We start from the raw sequence: 7,815 nt of genomic DNA, 5'->3' as shown, positions 1-7,815 counted from the left end.
TATAAGATAATATTATTTTTCGTGATAGGTTTAAATTATTCTTATAATTATTATTATTATTATTATTATTTTTTTTTTTAATTATCCCGCGGCAACTAAGGCCATTGGGAAGGGGGTAGTACTGTTGGTTTTTTTTATGGAACTGTAGGTTGGTTTTACACGTGGGTGAGAGTTTTGGCAGAATTTCTATTGGGGCACCCGTAGGTTTCTGCCATGCCCCGTAGTGGGGGATGGCGGCACTTGTTCTCCGGACACCGTGACCTGCCCGGAGAAAAATGCCGCCCGATGGTCGAACCATAGCTGAGCCATAGCCGACGCGGTAGACCACTCGGCCACCTCGTCCCCCTTATAATTATTATACCAACGAGAATTTATTGATTATACGAACAAGAATTTTGATATGAATAAGTTGGAACGCTTAATATTTATAAACAATAATTTGATTAATTATTAATTACTATATGACATTGACTTCGTATAAAATGTAGAGTTGATTTCGTTTTTTAACAATACAATATTATGTCCCCAACGTGTTTCCACGATTAACTACCTGCCTAACTATTCCGAGACGTGTTTAAGGTATTTACCGTGTTTGAAGTTGAATAAACAAATAATTTATTATCACTCTGCTGAAACGGTGAGCATTAAACTTATCGCACATAATATATGTGACATCAGATCTCATTATACATCGGTACAATGTCGTGTATTTTTAGCCTGCATTAACTCAGCACGTACCTTCGTTATAAAATCATCTTTAAACCATCATAACTGTTATTATTATTTTTATTTTTATTGTTTATACACACGTTGTCCAAATATAATTAATAATTACAGACTATCATTTAAACCCAATAGTTTTAAACTAGCATGCGTGGGTTTTTTTTTATTCGATTAGAGTAAAAAATGTTCTCAGTTTTTTTTATTTTTATACCTACCTATATAGAAAAATTTATCACCAGATTTTCCGTAAAAAACAACATTTTCTCTTGTTTGTCGCTATAATTGAATTTTGTAAAATCGTTCACAACCGCGCTTCATAGGGTAAATGCACGACGAAAACTTGCGAGAAAGGATTTTCTATTATTTTAAATTCTAAATGCGCCCTATGATTTATTCGTTTATTTTTATAATAAAGAGGATTTTTTTTACCATTTTAGAGCATTGCGCATATGTTTTTTTTTTTACTGAAATATATTTTCAATTTCTGATTTTACGTCATAAAAAATGTTAAAAATTCTATTTATGGTGATATATGGTATCAAAAATATATATCCTCTATGTTTTATTTATTTTTAAACAAATTATTTATACTAACACCATTTTATATCCAAACATAGTAAATTTGAAATTTTCTTAAGTAGGTGCGTTTCACATAAATTGGAACAAAGTTATTTGAATGTTTGTATGATAATACATTGCTTGTTGGAAATAAAATAAATTAATATTTGGTATAAACAGTAAACATATAATATATATTTATAATATATTTAATTTAATTTAAGACGATCTTTAATATCTATTTAATTAAACATTATCCACATCTGGTGCATGTGGATATGCAAATTTAGAAGCTTATTACAGGATCGTTACGGATAAAATAAAAACGGCTTAAACCGTGTACAGAAACTTACTTATAACATATTTCTCAACATTTATCTTTGTGATACTATTGACATTGTTTATACCTATACACCATTAAGCAAGGGTATTCATTATACTTTTTTTTCAATCAATGTTTTTTGTTCAAACTTTAATCAAATATAAAAGCACTTTCACGACTGACTTTTTGAGTAGTAGTTACAATAAATAACAAACAAGCCATGAGAGATCAATAATTTAATATTGTGATTAACTTCAAAATGCATAATTTAATTTTTATAACTCGAAAATATTATATTGGTGCTTAAAACTAACTATGGACATTCGTAGGTACCAACAGTTTATAACAGTGTATAAAATTATAATTGGTTTGAAATATAATTTTTGATGACAAAAAATAATATAGCTCATGACATGAGATGTATTATAATATTATTATATTGTAATAGTCAACTTAAAAAAATTGTGTCTACCTTACTATATGTGATCAGAATCACAATGACGATAGTGATTATAATAAATTAAAACTTTTAATATAATATATGTGTGTGTATGTATATATTAGACAACCTAACGTAGTGAACTCGGAATCGTCGATACGTTGAAATTTTTCTACGGTTCTTAACATTTTATATTATTTAATCAACGTAAAAAAAAAATCAAATTTGTGTTAAACTAGAAGTTATCCAATTTGATTTAAATCAATGATATGCGGGTTATTTCCTTTTGCAGAGATATTTAACTACCACCGAAAATAAAGTCATTAACGTTGTTGCTACTGATAATAGTAGCTTATATAATAGGTTCGCCACTCGCGAACGACTCGTTATCCACCTAAATATTATTATACAAACACGATATACATATTTTAGATCTACCAAGTTTCAATAAAACGTGATTTTAAGATTGGGTTTTTTCGTGTATGTTTTTGTTTGCAATTTTAACATTAAAAAACGCGTACTATATAAAAAATAGGTATATAGGTGCTTAAATAACATTGATATCAAATACAAATTGCAAATATAATTTTATACTTTTGTTCGAAAAATTTTTGAATAGCTCAGATTTTTATTTGCTGGCATCTTAGACTTCGAGCTTACCAAGTTTGATGGTTTTACACAATATCGCTATAACTAATTATATTTTCTTAGAATATCTATAGCTGAGGGAAAACTCTTGGGAATAAGACTGTTATCGACCGTCGCCGGACTGTAGTTTAAAAGGTCCGGAAATATCGTGTGGTAGTTACATTTTAAATTATTTAAATCAAAAATACATTTACCTACTGTGCCTCGGGAAACTGTATATGATAATAACATTACGCGCGTCATCCTCTAAGGAATTTGGGTCCATATAATACAACGAGCACTTCGAATGAAAACATTTATAAATCCCAAACCCTGTGTTTGTCCTTAATATGCCGCCAGCTTGTCATTTATTGTGTAATAAATCCATACACGTGCAGTTCGCCTATATTTTAGCACTTCTTTGTCCATAATTTCACGGCACTGCAATTTCGATTCGACCGGGAAACCATCACCACACGGCTCTATACGATTCTAAAAATCGATGTGGGCAGTATTCATCTATCAATATGTCATTACTTAAATTGTCTAGTCCAACGAAATCAAATTTGAAGTTTAGTTTAAATATCTAAGACGCGTGTATATCATCGAGGTAGTTTCCCTAGAGAAAAACCTATTGATACATTTTAGACGTAAACCCATTGCGTTGCCACTTCATTGAAGTTACTCTGAGTGCACCACGAGGTAATCAAAATTTTCATTTTATAATTTCGGCTTACACATCTTAAATTTATTCGACTGTACTTGTTTATTTTTATTTTTTTATTTATTGTTTTATTATATATAAACTTATAACACTATATAACTTTAAATTTTTTGAAAATTTAAAACACGTGTAATTACTTATCTTTATGACAATACTTCATATATAATTTTGCTATTCACAAATATTAACCTGAATTGAGCTGTAGTCGTATTTTAAACTTAATCCAAATTTTTATTTCGATTGTTGTCATTGTAAAAATTATAATTACAACAATTTTAGTCGAATTAATTTGTACCATAATATTCTATAATTGTTGGTCCCATCTTTGTTTTGGCTGCAAGTTGGTCAACCCACTTGGGCAAGTATTCAAAATAAATTGTTGATAATAATTAGGATTCTACATGAAAAAGGGGTAAAATCTTAAAATTAAAAATGGGACGCATGCGGGACATCCTCACCGCTGAAAAACAAAAAAATAACAGTAGATAATATTGGGAACTAAACTATTTTTTTTGAATAATAATAACGAGTAATAATGTATTATTATATTGTAAATATGCATTTTAATTTATGAAATCGAATTGTAATAAACTGTGTTTATAGTCAAAATCTAAAAATTATATTTCGTTATCATAAAAATAATAATATTATGACATTTTTATTTCTTAAATATTATTTTATTATTTTTACAATATTGTTTTCTGTTTTTACGGTAATTCTAATAACGCTACGCTTTACTTTTACTAATTTACAAAGACCGGAAATAGTATCGTATGTGCATAGAACACTGTCAAATTTAAAGTTTATAGATACCTACTACTTGGATATACATTTAAGAAAGAGAATGACCAAAATATTAAATGTCTGTAATTTTATTTATTTATTTTTAAATTTACTTATTGATTATTTTAAAAACAAGATCTCTACATACTGAGAACATATTTTAGCGTTATTACTGCAGAACTATATCGAAGTATTTTTAAATTTGGTAGATATCTATGTGTACTTAAATTTTTTGTTTTTGGTTGATTTTGTTTATAACGCTATTGGAAATTCCTCTGAATCCAATTCCAGTAATATAAGTAATATGTTGATCACGTTTCATTCGTTTTCTGTTTTCCAGAAAACGGTAGAAATGGCTTTTTGCATTATAAATTCCGATGGTATAATGTTTGATAAATTATTCAATATGACGCAATTACCACTGCTTGATCGCGGATAGGACTCGTTAAATCAGTATGCACATAATAATTACACTCATGTTTGATAGGAAACAATTGATATACACAACAATTTACCATTTGAATTCGATTCGTGTAAAATAAGTGATAATATTAAAACGTCATGGATTTTAGGTTATTATTTTCTGTGATTTTGTGAATGTGAAACACCGTGTATTAAACTCCACCACCAAGCATAAACTAGAATATAATGTTTAAAATATTTTTAGTCGTTATACCACAGTGACTATATAATCTTTACAATTGTGAAGACACGCAGGCGGACAAGTACATAATGACACAAGGCGCGATCGATCGGTACGCCGTTTACCCTTTCGTCGTCATCATTATCGTTTGTATTACACCGATCCAAGATTGAACTGTCATATATTTTTTACTGACAATAACCAATGGTGGTCCCTATCTGCGTTACTAAGTTTGGTACTCTCCGTTGTAACAGAAAAAAATCATAATTTTATGACATTTATAATACAAAATGTTTCAAAAAGTATGCCTGCAGATATAAATGAACGTTGTTTTTGGCTATCTCACCACTTGACAAATAGTAATTTTTGTTAATGGAAATACACTAATTAAAATTTCATGGAATCAATGATAACCTGAGATTTAATAGGAGAAGAGGTCATGATATACCCGTTATCGTTTTTCACATGTAATCCTTAACATTTCTTAAAGAAAATGGTCTATTTCTTTTTTTTTACTTGAATTATATTAGCTTAAAAACCGGCATTCTTTTTGATACACATCCCCTATATTTACAAATTATTTAATATGTTTTATGCACCGACCACTGAAAGGTCGCAGACAGGACTCGACGAAACAGTGTGCACTTATAATGATTTCGTGTTTGAAGGAATGATAATATCATAATGGCATACCTATACTATATGTTATGATATGTTACATTGTTCCATGGTTATGTGTATGTTAAACAGCGTGTACTGAAATTTATCCTTAGGCTTGAACTGTAATATTATATTTAAAATGTACTGGATCATTATATACCGTATTGTAAACGCACTCAGATGTGGACATTTACATAATGAATAACGATGTCAAATTCGATCGATTGTTACAAAGTTAACCTTTCCTATCGTTATCACCATACTTTGTATTACACCGATCCAGGTCTGTCTGTCCTATTTTCTACACCGGCTATTATAGCCAATAGGGATGACCCTTAAGATTTGTTTGACTGTGTATGGCACTCTTCATTGTAAACGGAAACATCATAATTTTTAATAATAAAATATAAATTGTTTACTTAAAGTAAATTACAATTTTTTTTTGCATCTACCAACTATTTGATAGGATCACAAGAAGAAAATATGATTACCATTTGTGGTCTAACAAATATTATTGTATCAGTTTTTTGGACCTAATCTAACCTAACCTAACCAATAACCATACTGGATATTTTTAAATATTTTCAAAATAAATCAAATATAAATTACTTTGTATATTAAGTATGTTATAATATTATAAATTATAACGAATTGGTTAAAATTAATAATAATTTTGTTCATTTATAAGATTAATTTGAATTTATAAAATACCAAGCTTATAAAATTGTATGTGTGAAAAAAATATCAATAATTGATAATTATCTACAAAGTTTTAAAACTATTACTACATATTTATTTATTTTCTAAATTAAAATTATATTGCCCTGTATTATAGAGTATTACGTCTAACTGTGAATCGTCTACCTTTTCGGTGCTTTTTGATGAATTTCGCAGCTTACCATCCCCTCGAGGCGTCCCATTTTTCGAAAACTACGACAGTTATATTATAACGTTATAGCGTCTACAACACAAACTGAAAGATCGTATTATCGATATCGGCTCTGAAAATTTTTATAGGTGTCTGTCGCAGCTAGTCAATGCCAATGTATTTAAATCGATTTTGGAAATCCAATCGATAGAGAACGGCCACTGGGAAGCCAAACACTTTACTACGGTCCTAAATAATTTATATTTCCCATTTGACGGCCGTGTTAGAGAATTATGGCGCCAACACGTACTGCCGCAAACTACGCGTTGGTACTTTCCGTCAAATCGATTTGGACGTCCAATCAGAAATGAGACAATAAATACACGAATCAAGTATCTACCAAATACACCTGTCCGACGAGGTAAAGCGTTGTCGAAAACCGTTAATGGGGCCCGAAGGGATGCGGCCGGGAAATCGAGGTTACCACAGCCATGGTTAGCGGTCCTCCACCACGCGTGGTCTTCATCGCCATATAATATAGTTTCGCTGAAGCTCATCTCTACCACCACCGCGCCCCCTGTTAAAGAGAGTGCGGTAAGCTCGAACATCTCTCGAATTACGGCTATCTAGTTGTAAAGGGACTACACTGAGTCCCAGATCGTGTATTTAGAATCGCCATAAAAATGTAACGTTTCCATAATTCCATTAGAAAACCTAATCATTTATTTTATTTTTTCGTTTTTTTTTTCGGCTGATTTCAAACATGATGCAGTATAACACCGCACACATATGGTTCTTTTAACGGTCGCAATAAAACTGTTTTTACAGTGTTTGAGTACACATAACGTATACCTACCCAACATACCCAACCTATATTTTTTTCATCTGGTAAATGTGTGTACGCACGCGTTTTGTACAAATAGGCGCGTATATTTTTCGCTCTACTGAAATTCTTGCTATTAACTGACATTGTAACCTATATTTTTATAACACTGAAATGCAGTACCTAGAAGGTGCAGAGCTCAAATTATGTAAATCCAAGTCTCCAACAATATTGGTGTCGAAGCTCGACATCATATCACAGTATAAGTAAGATGGGTAATATTCTTTCGTTTTTTTACGTTCGATTGGATCAATTCGTTTACATAATTATCATCCAGATTAATAATTTGCTTTCAGGTATCTCTTAAAATATTTTATTTATTTTATTAAAATGGTTCAAATATAAGATAATTTGGATAAATGAGAATGAAACATTGAAACCAAACAAAATCGAAATAGTCTATATTCCAATATTATATAAATACTTTTATTGTACGGAATATATAATATATATATACATTATACATGAACATGCTTGAACTTTATTTTCATAATATTTTAGACATTTCAATATACTTACAGTAATCTCGTAGTGATTAATAAACTTTTAATAAATCAAATACAAATAAATATATTGAGACTCATT

At 29.9% G+C, this 7,815-nt stretch overlaps 1 protein-coding gene across 4 annotated transcripts in view; it reads left to right on the top strand.

Annotated features, from left to right (window-relative positions):
* Positions 1–7,815, top strand: part of LOC107166174 (zwei Ig domain protein zig-8-like) — a 417,908-nt gene that overhangs the window by 370,579 nt on the left and 39,514 nt on the right. The gene's annotated exons all lie outside the window — the stretch shown is intronic.

Source organism: Diuraphis noxia, unplaced genomic scaffold (genome assembly GCF_037042655.1).
Source record: "Diuraphis noxia isolate RWA-SAM2 unplaced genomic scaffold, SU_Dnox_SAM2 contig0005, whole genome shotgun sequence".
Taxonomy (NCBI): Eukaryota; Metazoa; Arthropoda; class Insecta; order Hemiptera; family Aphididae; genus Diuraphis; species Diuraphis noxia.
Note: the sequence above shows the minus strand (reverse complement) of the source record. Positions and strands in the feature narration are given on the sequence as shown.